Source organism: Solanum pennellii, chromosome 12 (genome assembly GCF_001406875.1).
Source record: "Solanum pennellii chromosome 12, SPENNV200".
In the NCBI taxonomy this organism is placed as follows: domain Eukaryota; kingdom Viridiplantae; phylum Streptophyta; class Magnoliopsida; order Solanales; family Solanaceae; genus Solanum; species Solanum pennellii.
Window position 1 is genome coordinate 52,164,628 of NC_028648.1, and position 19,325 is coordinate 52,183,952.

Sequence of the window (19,325 nt, forward strand, 5' to 3'; positions counted from 1 at the left end):
GCTAGAATTCGACAATATTCAAAACCATATCGAGATCTATTTTTCTTGATAGCAGTCAACTAATCACATACCTTTGCAACTCAAATTTTGAAAAGATCTCTTTTTCTTCTTCTACGTAAGTTTCATATTATCGAGAAGCATTTTCAAGTTGTAAACAACATTTTAAAGAAGTTCAAACACATTATTTAGAAGATCAAGAGTAAAAACCCAAGCTTGAAAGTATAGATATGCAGATTTGCATATTGCACATTTGAAGATTTACATATATATTTTAGATTACAATTTTTCCACTAAATATAGAACAACAAGATAACACAACACATTTTTAAGATGCAACATAGATCCGTGGAACTGCAGATTTGAAGATTTACATATTTCACATTTTAAAGCCCAAGAACGGATAACTCTCCTAATACAGGTATACTTGTTGATACCACTAACGATTCACATGACATTTTGAAGGAATCCCAAGCTACTGTCCTTAAATACAGAACACAATCTCAAAAGAGGAGAATCATCAAAATGGTAAGTCTACTCTCTCTAACTCTATGCTCGACAAGCTTACTCATGATAAAATTGTTGGCTATGAGCATGTTAATACCATGGGACAAAAGGATGTGGAAAGTTGTAAATAAATACAGGGGGCGAGTGTAAGTGAGTCTGGACAACAATCCAATCCTAACCAAAAAGAAATACTAAACAATTGGACCCAAGACCATCAGAGTTATCCTTAAACCAATGATGAGCAAAGTAATTACCATAAGGACTTTCCCATGATTTCCAGCAACATTTACAAATGTCCCTTAAACACACAAAAAGTCAGCATTTATGTTTTAACGTTGTGGAGATTTATGTTACCCGTGGCCATTAATCAAATTCTTAACATGTCATAAATAAGGTACAAACGACTAGACAAAAATCAACTTATGCACAAAATCAAGTGCAATCTTGAGAAATTTAGTTTATGGCATAAACAATGGGATCAAGGAATTGGAACTCAACATGAAATTATTACTATATTTGATAAAAAAGAAAATGTTGAAATTACAAGAGATCATATGAAGTCTTTCTTGATAGAAATGGTACATTGTCTGTTTGACGCACAAAGCTAAAGGTACTCATCTACAATTTTGTTTTTCCAACTAGTTTGATAGGTCAAGAAAATTGAATCGCAGATGACAATAGCTCGCTCTCCTAAAACCTTTATATCACAGTTGTTGCCAAGGTCCTGCCTAAGAATATAGAGAAAGCTCTTTTAGCAGTGACTTAGATCACATAAGCATGTCATCGAAAGAATACCAATACCTCAAAGTGTGATGTAGATCAAGATTGGCAGCTTAATGATATATGAGATGGTGCACCGCATAAGAAATCACATTAGCCGGCTCAAAGTATTCATTCCCAAGTCAAAAAGTATTCACACATGAGATTGATCACACACCTAATAAGGGTAGAAGGGAAATACTCTTCTTCAGGGTCTTCCATGCTCGCCAGTGAATGGCTGCTCTAGTTTCTGATATTCCCAACTGAACAGTAGTTTCAAGAAGAAAAACAAATCAGCACTAGATGCTTACTCAATTACCCAAAGTCCATGGCCATGGGTAACATAAATCTCCACAAAGTTAGAACATAATAAATAAAAGCAAAAAATACTCAATTAAGTGTAGGGGGGTCAACATTGCAAACTATAATGCTAAACATGTGTTTATTGACCTGTAAAATAAACTTGATTACAACACTGTCTGAACAGAACAAAGAATGACCATTGAAGGCAAGCTTGAATGGAAAGAATGACCATATGAAAACATCCCCCATACTGTGAGTATTGCAGGCACCAAGGACACTACATAGAGGAATGGAATGTTCGGATGAGGGAGGAGGATTACAGCAATAGAAAAGAGAAAGAAAATGAAATTAAGGATAAAAGCAAGGAGAATCAAAACAATAAGAGAAATAGAATAACAATGACAATGCAAAAGATGCTACAGAAAAACAACAACAAAACAATAGGGAGATGAACAAAAAAAATAAACTTGAACAACTGAAGGAAGAATAATGGCAAACACAAAAAAAAAGGAACAAAGGCAGCAAGAAGTGAGACCCTAGAAAACAACATGGAAACCTACCTCACCACTAAATCAGACAGCCAAAGAAGCTCCCCCAAATAATGCACAAGCAACAGATAAACTTCCCATATGACGTCACAATGCATTCAATAACTTGAACATGCAGGAAATTCAAGCTATAACAAGAGAGGAACCTACCACCACAGGGCATCCAGCAATAAAGGAAACACATAATAGGTATGAGCATGAAAATGATAAAGAAAATCAAGATGTCAATAGAAAAATATCAGGTATCAATAGCTATGAAACCTTACTCAAATAATTTTTCTAAAACTGTTACTATGATTGTGGAAGTTGAAGGAGGATGGATGGGGGTTGTTAATACAGCCTCACTTCTGCAGAAAGGGGAACAAGAGGAGGGAATTTGCCTCATGTTTTTCATGAGGGGGTACACTCAGACCTTAACCCATACCATAGAGACCCAGCTAACAATAAAACTCAGCAACAACAATCCAAACAGCAGCAGGGTAAACAACAAGGGAAGACAGTGGCAATGAAACAAGGTTACCTTATCACACACTTCTAACAATACTACTTGACACCTCTATTTCAGTTTCTAAAGTAAGTGTAAATTAGTACTTACTTGATGAAATCAGTTCTTCAGCTTCCGTCCTTCAGCTCTTCGATTTTTATTTCTTCGATCCCCAGTTCTTTAGCATTAACTCTTCATTTCGTTGAGAAAATCAAAATCTGGAGAGAAGAATCTTCATGTTTCAAGAGTTTTATAGCTACATACATGTCAAAACAAATTTAACACGCAAGTTAAAAAAATAATTGAAACTATGTTATATAAATAGAAACTGGAAAAGTAATGTTCAACGAAAACATTACAGTAATGGTTCCATATCAAATTAAAAATATGTCGATAACCTATTACAACAACACTTGTTCTGTTTAATGCCCATCATTTCATTATACTCAATCTTCACAATTTTTTACTTTTATCGAAGGAACAACTAATATCTCTGTTCATTCAGTTTTCTACTTTTCGTTTGTTCAACATCACGAGACAAGGTATTAAGGCTTAGGGAACCCAGAAATCAACTAATAAAGATAAATTTCGAGCTAGACTCCCCAAAATTGTATAAAAACACAAGAACATCAAAACCCTAAAGCTAGAATCTAGACTTTCAAAGATAGAATTCTTACCCGGTGAACCCTAAAACTGTCTGAAATTAAGTCCTTCAACGAGAAATCTGAGAGAAAAGTATGACGGAGAAACTTAACATCAGTTCATCTTGCTAACAACCCCAATCAATTCCTTCTAAAAAATGAAAATTCATTCAATATAAAAAAGCTTGATGAAATCTTCAGCTCTTACCTTCACGAAATGTTCAGCTCGGAGAAGCGAAAGATCGGTCAGCTCGGTGAGTTCTGCAGCTCGATCTTTAGCTCGATCTTCAGTTCGATATTCAGCTCGGATAAGAGAAATTGTGAGTTCTTCAGCTTGGAGAAGGACAGGGAAAGCGTGACTTCAAGAAAAAAGCTCGATCTTCAGCACAATATCAGAGAAAGGAAAGGGAAAGCGTAGTTCTTCAGAAAAGGAAAGGGAAAGGGAGAAGAAAAGAGAAAGTATTTTTGTTTTATTATAAATTATTGTTTATTTTTTTTCCAATAAAAATGGGAGGGAGAGTTAAAATTGTTGGAGGGAATATAAATTTTTGGTGAAAATTTTAAGGCCACACTTATATTGTGTTATTTTTACAATAATAAAAATATAACATTTAAAAAGTGTGGTCATATATGTAAAATTGTTTTGCCAATTATATCATTTTATAGCAAAATTTATAACGTGTAGCTTATAGCATTAAAGAGTACATTTTTCAAGTGTTGCCAATAGTATTGTTTCTAAAGGTTAAAAAAAATTGCTACACTTTAAAAGTGTTCCCAAAAATACTTTAGGAAACACTTTAAAAGTGTAGTCTAGAATTAGTGTGGCTGTAGACCCAAAATGGTGTAGTACTGGCTGCCTTCGGCAACCTCGTTGTCCAACGTTTGAGTCCCCCTTGGGGTCCTTAGGTTGGTCCTCTGGGAGTCGTATCCAGATGTTTTTGACCCTTCAACATGTCTATTAAGATACTAGGATAAACTAAACTATTTTTTAACTCCAAACAACACGTAAAATCAAGGAAAACATACAAGAACTCACTAGCACGTCTAAAGACCAACTTTCGATCATCTTGGACGTTTGACCTCCAAACCTCTTCAAATTAATTATACAAGCCGAAAACAGTTTATTGACATGTTATTACCCTTTTTAGGCACATGTGAGGCTCTATATACCTTAGTTCGTTTTGAGGGTGTAACAGAGTACCTTTTTTCATAAGATGAAGATGTCATAGGTGAAAATTGGATTAGTCAATTTCATTTACCTTGAATTTCTTGCATCAATCTAAGTAAAACTAGGGATAGTTGTTGACAAACAATTTTGGACCTCCAGAATATAAATTGATCATTTTGAGCTTCTTCAAATTCAAATGATTTAAATTAATTAGTTTTATAAAATTTAAAGAAACAATATAAAATGTTGTGGAAGTTATTTTAAATAGTTTATCACTTATTTATAATTTTTATATAATTTATATGTTTTATATAATTACGTATATAATTAGTACATTTTTAGATATTTGAAAATCATTTCACAAATATTATAGTTTTACTTAAATATTTTATCAATTAATTTGGCCTAAATCAGTAGTGTATATTTTAAATCATTATTTTATTAAATTATTATTTTATTTCGTTAAGATTAAGAAGGTCCTTAATTAATTTATGAAAATTCATCTTGTTTAAGTGTTGATCAAATCCACCGACTAAATTCTAATCGAAATTCAATTGGTTATCATGGCAGGTTTAGCAAATTTCTTCAACCCTAGCAAGACCAAAATTGGGACCAACTTTTTGGCCCAAATAAAAATTTCATTCAATTCAATACGTTCGGTAAGACCCGATTCTCTCAAACCTTTTTCAGTCAAACTTTTGACCCAATTAGAAATATCGGTAGCTCAACAATTGATTCCACACCAGCCCATTCCTTCATTCAACAAGAAGACCCAGAAGTCTCCAGCAATTTATGCGGCAAAAAAAAAAACCATACAATGTCTTCACGACCTCAAAATTCCTTCAATATACACAGAACAGCAACAACAACAGAAGGCGGTACGATTTCCTTGTCATATTTTCCAAACGTCCCTCTCTATTTTAGCAGCGCAGAGGCACGCATTTTCGTCCTTGTTGCGTGAGATTGATACACGCAGCACAAGAATGACGCCGAATCAATAGAAGACGTCCGTCCCCTTTTGCTCTTCCGAAATGGGGTGATTTTCATGCAAAAAGGTTTCTCCCTTAAATTGTGAAAAGATTTTGGAATTTTCAATTTCAAAATGGTCCCTGGTTTATCCGTTTCGTCGATCCCCCCCCCCCTCACAAAAGAAATCATGAATCATAGAGTTCTTCTATATATACTCCCTACTTCATCATTATGGGGGGATGAGAGAAAATTGTGAGAGATTTGTTGTTCAAGATTTTTAGTTCCAAATTTTCAGAAAAAAATATATACTAAGAGTAATTTAAGCGATCATTCCATCAAGATTTTACTTGGGTTTCGTTGTTTTTGTCTCTGTCTGTGTCCAACTGTGGTGAAGTCATCATTTCTTTGCTCGTTGTCTCATTTCATTGCACTTCGAAAGGTAAACTTCACTTCTGCTCATCTTCTCTATATTTCTTTGTGTGTCGTATGTTTGCTTTTGGTCATTGTGAGTTTTTCATATGTCAAAATTTTTAGATTGTTTCAATTTATTTTTGACCACGAATCAATGATGGTTTCTGTGTGAGTTATTCATGTCGTTCGTTTTCATTTTGCGTTGAAGTGTTTTGTTGATTCTTCCTCATCTCGAGTATATTTATCCTTGTTGATATCTTTCTATGTCACTATCTTTGTTGCAATGTTGGCTGTGACTTATTCTAATAGTTACTCCTCGTTAATCTTCATGTCTAGTTACTTGTGGTAATCTCGATTTGTATCAAGCGAGCAAATATAAGTAGGGAAGTTGTTTATTTTGAGTTGTTTAAATGTCCAATTCATGTTGTCTTGATCTGTCTCCTTTCTCTTTGATGCTACTTTTTTCTTACACTCTATTTCATGTCTCTGTTCATCATTCTTCTCTATGCAGTTCACTAAAAAACAATTTTACATGTGTATTTAAGTTGTTCTCGAATAATGATGTTCGACCCTTTCTTTTATCCTTTCTCTATATCATTTTGGGGTTTATGATTTCACTGCTTAGATAATCTTTGTTCAATTCTCTTCCTCGTTTTGCTTAATACTTTCGTTTAAAACTGTTTGCTGGTCGTTAGTTGAGTGTGCTAAAATGTGATTTTTTAAAATCTTGCTCATGTTGGAGTAGGGCCTACAAGACCATTCTGATGTCTCTATTTGCAACCTAATCTTTTAATGGTTCATTTAATTACATGTCAATCTAATAATATACTTTAAAGATGAGAATCAGCATAGGCTTAAAAGTGGATTTTGTTCATGAGTTTCATGTTATTTGTACCTACAACTTTTGGTTTACCTTTCTGCTTGACCTTTTTTTATTAATTGGTACATAGTATCATTTTTCTCTTTTAAAGGACTAGTGATATTTATGAATATGATCCACACAACATTTTCCCTTTCCTCTTACTTTAGTTAACAAGGAATAATTGTGGTTGAATTATCCGTCATATTATTGTTGTTTGTGTTATTTATTTTTTTAGAATAGAATTGTGTTGGAATTTTTTGTCCAGTGCTAATATGATTTTGTTTCTTTTTGTATGTAGAATTCGTCTGGGTCCTATGGACCCCACCATTACATTTTTCTTTGGCTCATGGAAGCCCAATTTATTTATTTTTCGAGACGGCCAGCCATTAAACCAACGAAAAGGTTCCCAAAAAAGGCGTACATGTTTTGAAGTCAGAAGAATCTGAAACAGATCTCGAAGTTAAAGAGAATGGGACAAAAGCCTACCATTCATTCTTAAAATTTTAATTTTTGTTATTTTTAGGCCTAAGACCTTGTCTGTTTTTTACTACGATTATTATTTTGTTAGAATTTTAGGACAGGTGAAAATTGGGCCTAAGTCCCAAAACAAAATGGGCCCAAATACTGGTCTAGACGAACAAAAACATTATTTATACCCAACTCTCTTTCTCCCTTTACTTTACTGTGTTTATTTTCTTGTTAGTATTTTTCATTAATCTTAGGGTTGAAAATTCAAATCCCGCAAGACGCCTGTAACACCTTAAAAATCCATGACTCATTGTAAAGCCTAACATAGGTGTCATAAAGTCTAAACACTGTTTCTAAGTCCATTTTTAATGAATATAGGTCATTTAGGAGTTTTAAGAACTAAAACGTCCAAAAACGTCCAGGAAGTTTGTTCAAAGGGATGTTAGTGTGTCTTAGACTTTTAAGTAACTTTTAGGAGTCGGAAATGTATGAAAATGGGTGGAAAGGTAGATAATGGGTTTTTAAGTTGTTTCACGATTGAAATTTCTGGGCACGACTCCCCAAGGACCAACCAAGGTCCCTTGAGGAGGACCCCTGCAGTTTGATGCAGCACTGCCTGGCAGTGTGCATCAACGGGACAGACGACGGTCTGTGTGTGGATCGATGAGGCGTCGAGGCCACCGTCATCCCACACTTAGAAAAATTCATGAACGCTCTTGCTTACCTAGCTACTGTTACAAGAGACGGCAGGGGGTTGACGGGCGGTCAGTGGCTCAACGAGCTGTCAAGGCCACCATCATCCCACACTTAGAAAAGTTCAAGGAAGCCCTCACCTGCAAATTCTCTGACCAAGACGACGGACTGCAGGATAGGGAGGGGGGTTTTCCGTCGACTCACCGACGGACCATCGATCGGGGTCTCGTCGGTGAGGGTCGAGTTTCACTGTTAAATTTTAAATGGTTTCATTTAATTAAGTAAGTGGTTTAAGGGTTAGTTAGGTATTAAAGAGAGACTAATTAAGTTAATTAAGCCCCTCTAAAAATACCCTTAACCCTCATTAACCTAAAGACAACTCTCAAAATAAACTCTCTTCCTTCTCTCTAATTTTTCTCTCTACATGAACTCACCATTGAAGGCTAGCAAGAACTATGGTTTGGGGGCTGGAAATTCTTCATCAAATTGTTGAGAAACATTAAGGTATGGGTTCTATTCACCTTTAAGATTCTTTCCTCAATGGGTTCCTTCAAAATAGATTTCAAAAATTTGAGTTTTCTTATGGGTTTCATTAAATTACGAAACTTAGGTTATGGATTGAGTTGTTAATAAATTCTTAGGGTTATATTAAGTAGATTAACATGTATTTCAAATTTTTTATGGTAATTGTTGATGGTTTGGTTTAAATTGAAGAATATAATCCTTCATCCCTAACCCTAAGTAGTGATCTTGACCTATATTGTATTGTGATAATTCAATTGACTTGGTTATTGATTAGATTACTATCCTATGGTCTTATTATGATTAAATTAAGATGAATTATAGGAAAATAATGCTAGAACTTGAGTGTGATTTAGGTTATTTATTATAATGTGAAATTAGCCTATGTATCTTGCCTCAAGTTGTGATCTAAAGATGACTATTATAGAGATGAAATTGGCCTCTATTGATTATCATTGTGTGATGATGTTACTCCCCAAGTTTGGTTGAGTTATGGTTTGATGGTAAGACCTTGATGATAGACTATGAAGAAGACTTGGTAAGTCTTAGAATCTCTATCTTTACTTCCAGTTGTGATTAATTGTTGTTAAGTAATGATATTACATCGGAGTATGTCGTATACTAGGATTATATGGTGGTATGATCTTGAATTGAAATTTCTTGACTATTTTGTGAGGTTGATTAAGGTGTATATGATATAAGGATGGTAAAAGCTATTAATGTGACTTAATATGTTATGAAACGCTAATGTGTTAACCTCACTTATACGAATTTTGATGAAAGGACTTATACTCATACAATTCTTATTGAGATATTGATGATGATGATTACACAAGGTGTAGATCCTATGGCCCCTAATTAAGTTATTAATGGTAGTTAAAGGCTTAAAGACTTCTCAAAAAGGAACTCTAGCTTAGCACTGAGTGAACTGATTGAGAAGTTTCCTTTTCCACATAGGGAAGGTAGGAACACTACATTACTCTTGAGATTGGAGACTATAATTCATGGTGCATAAAGAGGGTCCCAACTAAATCTCCTAGTTCTTGAATTATGTTTCCCCAATAAGAATACTAGCTAGTGAATCCACGTAGTTGCTATGTTTTTTATGTTTTGGTACTACCTTGGCAAGTAGTCTGCCTTCTTTAAGTGTAGGGTTTTATGACACCGGATTCCACACAAGTTCATGTGGTCTATGTCGGTTAGGGAAAGATGTTCCCAAAAGGTAAAATCAATTAAAGTACTTGAACTCTAACTTGGATAAACTAAGGGGTCTAGCTTAGTCTAGGTAGGGGTACATGACTCTACCTAGACATTGCACTAGTTGTCCTTGAGGGGAATCTTAGGAGGAGGTTCTTACATACGTTTATGTTATGATAATATATGACGTATCTATGATGACCATGGCACATTGTTGATACTATATGTTGATTAGTTCATTTATGAATATTCCTTGGGTCGTAATGTTAACATAATGATGGAATGTAAACCTAAATGCCATGATATGTAATGTTGGACATTGGTCATGTTTTCTTGTTGAGGATACTTTATTGAGTAAGGTTTTGGGGCTTTGCTTGGTCATTACACTTGTTGACTTGATAAGGACTTGTGAATAGTTTTCTTGCTTATTATGATATGCTTAACTCTTATTCATTCTTGTGATATTATTCCTTGATGTTAGGGTTGTAGAAATCATGGTTTCGAGTGGGTTGGGATAAGTATTACTTGTTGAGATAGTAAGGATGTTTTGTTGATTAATATGACTTACTTGACTTTGCATTAAGCCCCTAAAAGGGGTAGAATGGCATGCTTTGATAAAAGTCCATATCATCATGTTTTTCCTGTGTATGTGCATAAGATCTCATACTTTGTACATGTGGTGTACTAACCCCATTTTCTTCCCTTGTCCCAAACATGTTAGGTTTCGATCATTGAAGTGTTTGGAAGGCGAAATTGTTGAAGGCTTGGATTCTTCCTTTAATCGAAGTGAGGCAGTTCCTCAACTTTCAAGGGTATTTCCATCTTCTAGCGTTAGATTTTGTTATGAGCTTATTGACTGTATCATTTCTTTCCTTGTTATTTGAATATTGTACTTTCGTATGACCTATACATGGTCTTATTGAATTAATATAAGCGCTATGCCATATTGTGATATCTGTTTAGATGATATGTGCCGGTACGATCGTTGAGACTATTTCTATATTTATATATATATATGCAATAAATGTAGAAGGCTATGCAACCTTCCTATATGAAGGTTTATGTATACTTGATATGAATATATTTTATGTGTATGTAGAGGTCTATGTAAACCTCCTAGTAGAGATAATAAAAGTTTTAATTTTTTTTTGCATTTTTCAACATATGAATGTAATAACATGAAACTAACAGGCTAGTCTTAGTCCTTAAAAAGGACGACGACGCCGATTACGTCTAGGGGGTAAACCTATATGTCATAAACTTCATATCCGAGCATGAGGTTTAATAACGTTGAGTTATGTATCTCTCTCTCTACCACGTCTATGTAAGTTTGTATTCATAATTGTGAAGCGCGCCACACTTATAAGTAGAACCTATAGGATGCTTAGGAATCGCTCTCGTTCTTGGAAATCTTATCGTGCCAATAGAGTATACTTATGGTGTGCCTTGTATCTAATTTTATTTTTGTGTTTATAGGAAGTATGAACACTCCAAGGAATGCGAATCAAATAGTTGAGGAGGGAGTTGCTAATGCAAGAGCTCCTCCCCATGATTAGCAAGTTCCTACACTTGATGAAAATGCTAATGTTGATCAAGCCATGGCTAACCCTCCACCTATGGCTTAGGCGGAGATGAGGGATAGTCTTGCTCAAATGGCCCAAGCCATGACTACTCAAGCACAAGCTGCAACAGTTCAAGCCCAAGCTTTGACGTCTCAAGCCAATCGGGATATTTCTCCCTGTCCTCATCATCAAGTCACTACTATGTCTTCCCGTCTAAGGGACTTCACTCAGATGAACTCTCCTACTTTCTATGGGTCTAAGGTTGAAAAAGACCCCCAAGAATTCTTTGATGAGGTCTGCAAGGTGCTATTCTATGGGGGTGACTTCAAGTGAGAAGGCCGAGTTAGGCTCATATCAACTCAAGGATGTGGCTCAAACTTGGTATGTGCAATGGAGGGATAATAGGTCATTGAGGGTTGGTCCGATGACTTGGGAGATCGTTAAGGCGACTTTTCTAGATCATTTCTTCCCTAGAGAGATGAGGGAGGATAAAGTGACGGAGTTCATCAATCTTCACCAAGGAGGAAAGAGTGTTCATGACTACTCTTTGGAATTCGTTGAGTTGTCCAAATATGCTTTTTCTTTAGTCTCTGATCCTAGAAACCGAATGAACCATTTTGTGATGGGGGTGTCGAAGGACTTACAAGAGGAGTACAAATCGGCCATGCTACATGACAACATGAACATTTCCTGTCTTATAGTTTATGCAAGAAGGGTTGAAAAGACAAGAGCTAAACGAAAAAAGTAGAGATGCTAAGAGCGCTAGGTCATTTGATGAAGGCTCCCCAACGAATAGGCTTGAGATACAAGATAAGCCTAAATTTAAGAAGTGGGGTTCAATTCAAGTCACTACAAAATTCCCAAGAGTTAGTTGTGATAGGATGTCTAACCCTAAATTTAAGAAGGGAAAAGGTTCTAATTCACCAAAAGAGAAGACAACTTGTGGAAAGTGTGGTATAAATCACTATGGTGAGTTCCTTAAGGGGAAGGATAATTGCTTTAGTTGTGGCAAGAATGGTCACAAAATGAGAGATTGTCCAAACTTGAATAGTCAATACAAGAGTAGTGGCCAACCTCAACCAAATGGTTCTAGTGATGCTCCAAAGAACAACCGCTTTTGTGCTCTCCGCTCTAGGGGTGAGTAAGAGACCTCTCCCGACGTGGTGACTGGTATGTTAAAAATCTTAACTCTTAATATGTATGCTTTACTTGATCCGGGTGCTACTTTTTCCTTTGTTACACCACTAGTAGATAAAAAGTTTAATGTTTTACCCGATATTTTGCATGAGCCTTTTCTAGTGTCTACTCCGGTGGGAGAGTCGGTTGTTGCTAAAAGAGTCTATCAAAATTGTGCTATTTCATTGCCCAATGGAGTTTCTAATGTTGATCTAGTAGAACTCGATATGCTTGATTTTGAAATTATATTGGGTATGAATTGGTTGCATGCATGTTTTGCATCCATAGATTGTAGATAAAAGTGGTGACGTTTAACTCCCCAAATGAACCCGTTGTTGAGTGGAAGGGAGGAAATTATATTCCTAGAGTTCGCATTATATCTTGTCTAAAAGCATGTAAAACGATATCAAACGGTTGTCTCTATCACATAGTAAGAGTCCAAGATTTGGATTCCGAAATTCCTCCTATTGAGTCAGTCCCCATAGTAAATGAATTTCCGGAGGTTTTTCCTAATGACCTTTCAGAATGGGAAATTGATTTTGGTATCAATATGCTTCCAGAAACAAATCCAATTTCGATCCCTCCATATTGGATGGGTCCGGCCGAATTGAAAGAGTTGAAGGCTCAACTCAAGGATTTGCTTGACAAAGGCTTTATAAGGCCTAGTATATTTGCATGGGGTACTCTAGTGTTATTTGTCAAAAAGAAGGATGGGTCTTTGAGAATGTGTATTGACTACCGCAAACTCAACAAGGTCATCACTAAGAATAACTACCCTCTCCCTCGGATTGATGACATATTTGACCAACTACAAGGGGTGAGTTACTTTTCAAAGATAGACCTGAGGTCAGGGTATCATCAACTCATGATGAGAGAGATGGATATACCCAAGATGGCCTTTCGGACTAGGTATGGGCATTATGAGTTCTTGGTCATGTCTTTCGGTCTCACTAATGCTCCGACGACATTTATGGACCTGATGAATAGAGTATTTCGAAATTACCTGATTTGTTTGTCATTGTCTTCATTGACGTTATCTTGGTATACTCAAAGAATGAGGGTGATGATATGGGTCATTTGAGGGTAGTGTTGAAAACTCTTAAAGAACAACAATTCTATGCAAAATATAGTAAGTATGAGATTTTGTTGAGATCGATGACTTTTCTTGGGTACATCATTTCTAGTGAGGGAGTTTAAGTAGATCCAAGGAAAATGGAAGTGGTGAAAAATTGGCCTAGACCATTGACTCCGACTGACATTAGGAGTTTCTTGGGTATAGAGGGTTACTATTGGAGGTAAGTGGATTGTTTGCATCCATTGTGTCTCCTTTGACTAGTTTGACCCAAAAGAGTAAAATTTTTGAGTGGTCAGAGGCATGTGAGAAGAGCTTCCAATTTTTGAAAGATAGGCTTACTTCCGCTCCGGTGTTTACCTTACCAATGGGTACAAAGGGTTTTGTGGTTTATTATGACGCATCCCGAGTGGGTTTGGGGTGTTCGCTTATGAAAAGGGGGAAGGTGATAGCTTATGCCTCTAGGCAACTAAAGGTTACATGAGAGAAATTACCCACTCATGACCTTGAATTAGCGGTTGTGGTGTTAGCTTTTAAAATTTGGAGGCATTACTTCTATGGGGTTCATATGGATGTTTTACCGATCATGAGAGTCCAATATGTGTTTACCTAAAAGGAGTTAAATCTCTGACATAGAAGGTGGCTTGAGTTGTTGAAAGATTATGATATGAGTGTCCTTTATCACCCCATAAAGGCTAATGTAGTGGAGACTTCCATAAGTCGGATGACTATGGGTAGTGTATCCCACCTTGATGAAGCCAAAAAGGACCTAGCAAGGGATTCGCATAGGTTGGCTAGGTTGGGGATGAGGTTGGAGAGTTCTCCGGATGGGGGTACCATAGTTCATCATAACTCCGAGTAATCTTTAGTGGTTGAGGTGAAGTCCAAACAACACCTTTATTTAGCCTTAATGGAGTTGAAAGAATCGGTTCTTGGCAAGTTGAATGAATCATTCTCCTTAGGGGGGATGGTGTGTTAAGGTACCAAAGGAGATTATGTGTTCCCTATGTACATGGGTTGAGGGATTGGATCTTAGAAGAAGCACATGGGTCCCTCTACTCAATTCCTCCAGGGTCGAAAAAAATGTACCATGAATTAAGGGAAATATATTAGTGGGAAGGTCTAAAAAGGGACATAGCGGAATTTGTCGCTAAGTGTCCGAATTGCCAAAAAGTAAAGGCCGAACACCTAAAGTCGGGTGGCTTACTACAAGATATTCAAATTCTAACTTGGAAGTGGGAGGACATCAATATGGACTTTGTAGTAGGTTTACCACGGACCCAAAAGTCCTATGATTCCATATGGGTGGTTGTAAATCGATTGACTAAATCTGCTCGCTTTATCCCCATCAAGTCTTCATATTCGGCGGAGGATTATGCAAGAATCATCCTATATGAGATTATATGCCGCCATGGAATTCCTATATCCATCATATTGGATCGGGGAACACAATTCACAACTAGATTTTTGAGGTCGTTCCAAAAAAGGTTAGGTACTACAATGAAGTTGAGCACCGCTTTTCATCCCCAAACGGATGGTCAAGAGGAGCGTACGATACAAACACTTGAAGATATGCTTAGAGCATGCATTATTGATTTTAAAGGGAGTTGGGATAGGCATTTACCTTTAGTGGAGTTTACCTACAACAATAGTTTTCATTCATCCATTTCCATAGCTCCCTATGAAGCCTTGTATGGTAGGAGGTGTAGGTCTCCTAATGGATGGTTTGAAGTGGGTGAGTCATTGCTTCTTGGTCCTGAGTTGATTTATAAGACTTTGGAAAAGGTTCAAATCATAAGGAACCGGTTGCAAATGGACTATAGTCGACAAAAGTCTTATGCCGATAATAGAAAAAGGGATTTGGAGTTTGAAGAAGTTGATAAGGTGTATTTAAAAATTTCACCAATGAAAGGGGTGGTTAGGTTTGGAAAGAAAGGGAAATTGAGTCCTCGTTATGTGGGTCCCCATGAAATCTTGCAAAGGGTTGGTAAGTTGCCTATGAATTGAAACTTCCTAGTGAATTGTCTTCGGTTCATCCGGGTTTCCTTGTTTCTCTGTTGAAAAAGTGTATCAGTGATCCCGAGTCCATTCTTCCTATTGAGGGTCTTGGTGTCAAGGATAACCTCTCTTATGAGGAAGTCCCGGTTCATATTCTTGATTGGCAAGTCAAGAAGTTGAGGAATAAAAAGGTGTTTTCTGAAAAGGTGTTATGGAAAAATCATCTAGTTGAAGGTGCAACATGGGAGGCTGAGGCCGAGTTGAAGTCCCATTACCCTCATCTTTTTTAGAGTTAAGGTTATTCATTCTTTTTAATAATATAAATATGATTTGAAATTGAAGTTTGTTGATTTTTGGGTGAAGTGTTTAAAAAAAAGAGCATTTTTTTTAAAACCTCACAGTGAGTTGTATTGTGAGATCACTATAGTATTGCTATTACATACTTGAAATTTTTCTTTTTGCTTGCTTTGAGTTATATGGTGCATTTTGGATATGGTGAGTCTTCATAAAATGATGGGTAACATATTGTTAAGTTGAAGTTTGTGCTAATTGACTCATATGATACATGTTGAGCTCATAAGTGTTGTGAGAAGGAAATGTCTCATGATAAAGTGTTTTGAGACTTAGGTGTGGTATTATGATTTTTCATATTTGCCTTCTCGAAGTGACCTGATTTATGTTACATGGATATTATTGATTGGTTGGGCTGCTAGTCTTGGGTCCATTCTTTCCTTCAAAAGAACGTTAGTGTCATTCGGAGACGAATGTTCCTAAGGAGGGGGGGATAATGTAACACCTTGAAAATCCAAGACACATTGTCAAGCCTAAAATAGGTGTGGTAAAGTTTTCTAAGTTCATTTTTAATGAATATAGGTCATTTAGGAGTTTTAAGAACCAAAAATTCCAAAAATATTCGGGAAGTTTGTTCAAAGGGATATTATTGTGGCTTAGCCTTAAGACTAAATTTTAGTAGTTGGAAATGTACGAAAATTAGTTGCAAGGTAGATAATGGGTGTTTAACCGAAAGACAACTCTCAAAATAAACTCACTTTCGTCTCTCTTATTTCTCTCTCTACATGAACTCACCATTGAAGGCTAGCAAGAACTAGGGTTTAGGGGTTGGAAAAAAGGGTTGATTCTTCATCAAATTGTTGAGAAACATTAAGGTATGGGTTCTTTTCACCTTTGAGATTCTTTCCTCAAAGGGTTCCTTCAAAATAGATTTCAAAAAGTTGAGTTTTCTTATGGGTTTCCTTCAATTACAAAATTTAAGTTGTGGATTGAGTTTTCAATGAATTCTTAATGTCATATTGAGTGTATTAACACTTAGTTCAACTTTTTTGTGGTAATTGTTCATGGTTTGGTCTAAATTGAAGAATATGATCCTTTATCCCTAACCCAGGTAGTGATCTTGCCCTATATTGTATTGTGATCATTTAATTGAGTTGGTTGTTGATTAGATTACTATCCTATGGTGTTATTATGATTAAATTAAGATGAATTATAGGCCTTTCATTCTAGTACTTGAGAAGTGATTTACGTTATGAATTATAATGTGATATTAGCCTATGCATCTTGCCTCAAGTTGTGATCTAAAGATGAATTCTGTTATACAGTTAAAATTGGCCTTGTTATTCTATTGATTATAATTTTGTGATGATGTTACTCCCCAAGTTGGTTTGAGTTATGGGTTGATGGTAAGATCTTTATGATAGACTATGAGGAAGACTTGGTAAATCTTAAAATCTCTATATTTACTTCCAATTGTGAGTAATTGTTGTTAGGTCAATATTACGTTAGAGTATGCCTTATTCTAGGATTATAGGGTGGTATGATGTTGAAATTAAATGGCTTTACTATGTTTTGAGGTTCATTTAAGTGTGTGATATAAGGATGGTGAAAACTGTCAATGTGCCTTAATATGTTATGAAACGCTAATGCGTTAACCTCACTTGTAAGAATTGTGATGAAAGGACATATACTTATTCAATTATTATTGAGATATTGATGATGATGATTATACAAGGGGTAGATCCTATGGCCTAAATAAAGTTTTGAATGGTAATTAAAGGCTTAAAGACATTTCAAAAAGGAATTCTAGCTTAGCACCGAGTGAACTAGATAGAGAAGTGTCCCTTCCCACATAGGGAAGGTTGGAACAGTATATTACTCTTGAGATTGGAGACTATAATGCATGGTGCATAAAGAGGGTCCTAACTAAATCTCCTAGTTCTTGAACTATGTTACCCCAATAGGAATACTAGCTAGTGGATCCACGTAGTTTCTATGTTTTTTATGTATGTGTACTACCTTGGCAAGTAGTCAGCCTTCTTTCGGTGTAGGGTTTTATGACACCGGATTTCACACTAAATCATGTGTTCTATGTTTTTTAGGGAAAGATTTTCCCAAAAGGTAAAATGAATTAAAGGACTTGAATTCTAACTTGGATGACCTAAGGGGTCTTGCTTAGTCTAGGTAGGGGTATGAGACTCTACGTGGACATTGCACTTGTTATCCTTGAAGGGAGTCTTAGGAGGAGGTTCTTATATATGTTTATTTCATGATAATATATGTTGTATATATGATGCCCATGTCACACTGTTTATTCTATATGTTGATTAGTTCGTTTATGAATATGCCTTGATCGTAATGTTAATATATGATGAAATGTAAACCTAAATACCATGATATGTAAAGTTGGACATTGGTCATGTTTTCTTGTTGAGGATACTTGATTGAGTAAGGTCAAGAGACTTTGCTTGGTCATTGGACTTCTTAACTTGATAAGGACTTGTGAGTAGTTTTCTTGCTTATTATGATATGTTTAACTTTTATTCATTCGTGTTATATTTTTCATTGATGTTAGGGTTGTTATAAATCACGGTTTCGAGTGTGTTGGGATAAGTATTACTTGTTGAGATAGTAAGCATGTTTTGTTGATTAATATGACTTACATGACTTTACATTATGCCCCTAAAAGGGGAAGAATGGCATGCTTATATAAAAGTCCCTTTCAGCATGTTTTGCCTGTGTTTGTGCAAAATAGCTCATACGTAGTACATGTGGAGTACTAACCCCGTTTTCTTCCCTTGGTCCAAACGTTTTAGGTTCCTGTCGTTGAAGAGTTTGGAAGGCGATATTGTTGAAGGCTTGGATTCTTCCTTTCATCCAAGTGGGGTAGGTCCTCAACTTTCGAGAGCAATTCCATCTTCTAGCTTTATATTTTGTTGTGACTTTACTGACTATATCAATTCTTTCCTTGTTCTTTGAATATTGTACTCTCGTATGACCTATACATGATTTTGTTGAATTGATGTAACGGCTATGCCGATCTTGTGATATCTGTTTAGATGGTATGGGACGAGATAATCGTTGAGACTATTTATATTTATATATATATATATATATATATATGTATGTATGTATGTATTTATGTATGTATGTGTGTATGTGTGCGCGCAATAGAAGTAGAAGGCTATGTAACCTTCCTATATGAAGGGTCTATATATACTCCATTTGATATATATTATGTGTATGTGGAGATATATGTAAACCTCCTAATAGAGATAATAAAAGTCTTAAAGTTTTCCTCATTATGCCGGTTACATCTAGGGCGTAAACCCGTATGTGACAAAGCCGTTGTGTTTTATCAACTTAACAAAATCGATCATCTCAAAATGTACTTCAAAATAATAATAATTTTGCAAGTTAATATCTAACTTCGATAGCAGGTCAATATTTCCCTATTCCCCCTTTTTGAAATGGAATGAAAAATAGTTTTATTTTTTTAACTAAAGTTAATTCACTATTAAGCGAAAATAAATTGTTTTTTTGATAACCACATTAGTGGATATTCTAGGTGCTTTTAAAAACATTCTTGGATATTAATAAGAAGCCCCGAACCCCATTAAACAATTTCAATTGATTCCCTGTTTTAATCTATTGAAAACCCGCTTTCTTAAATTTTTCTTAAAAATTAAGTGGCGAC

General features: G+C 35.7%; 3 long non-coding RNA genes across 5 annotated transcripts; 2 read left to right on the top strand and 1 right to left on the bottom strand.

Annotated features, from left to right (window-relative positions):
- Window positions 1-990: 990 nt before the first annotated feature.
- On the bottom strand, window positions 991-3,712 carry LOC114075162. Of its 3 annotated transcripts, XR_003575563.1 has the most exons (5): window positions 3,448-3,712; window positions 3,276-3,322; window positions 2,710-2,854; window positions 1,714-1,843; window positions 991-1,526 (listed from the first exon to the last, which is right to left on the bottom strand). It is a non-coding gene; the product is annotated as an uncharacterized LOC114075162 (long non-coding RNA). The 3 variants fall into 3 exon arrangements; XR_003575562.1 differs by lacking the exon at window positions 1,714-1,843 and having other exon boundaries at window positions 2,710-2,816; XR_003575561.1 differs by lacking the exon at window positions 1,714-1,843.
- Window positions 3,713-5,111: 1,399 nt separating this feature from the next.
- On the top strand, window positions 5,112-7,331 carry LOC114075252. Its single transcript, XR_003575806.1, has 2 exons — window positions 5,112-5,815; window positions 6,948-7,331. It is a non-coding gene; the product is annotated as an uncharacterized LOC114075252 (long non-coding RNA).
- A 941-nt stretch (window positions 7,332-8,272) lies between these two features.
- Window positions 8,273-12,243, top strand: LOC114075060. Its single transcript, XR_003575387.1, has 3 exons — window positions 8,273-8,314; window positions 10,251-10,341; window positions 11,006-12,243. It is a non-coding gene; the product is annotated as an uncharacterized LOC114075060 (long non-coding RNA).
- Window positions 12,244-19,325: the final 7,082 nt, after the last annotated feature.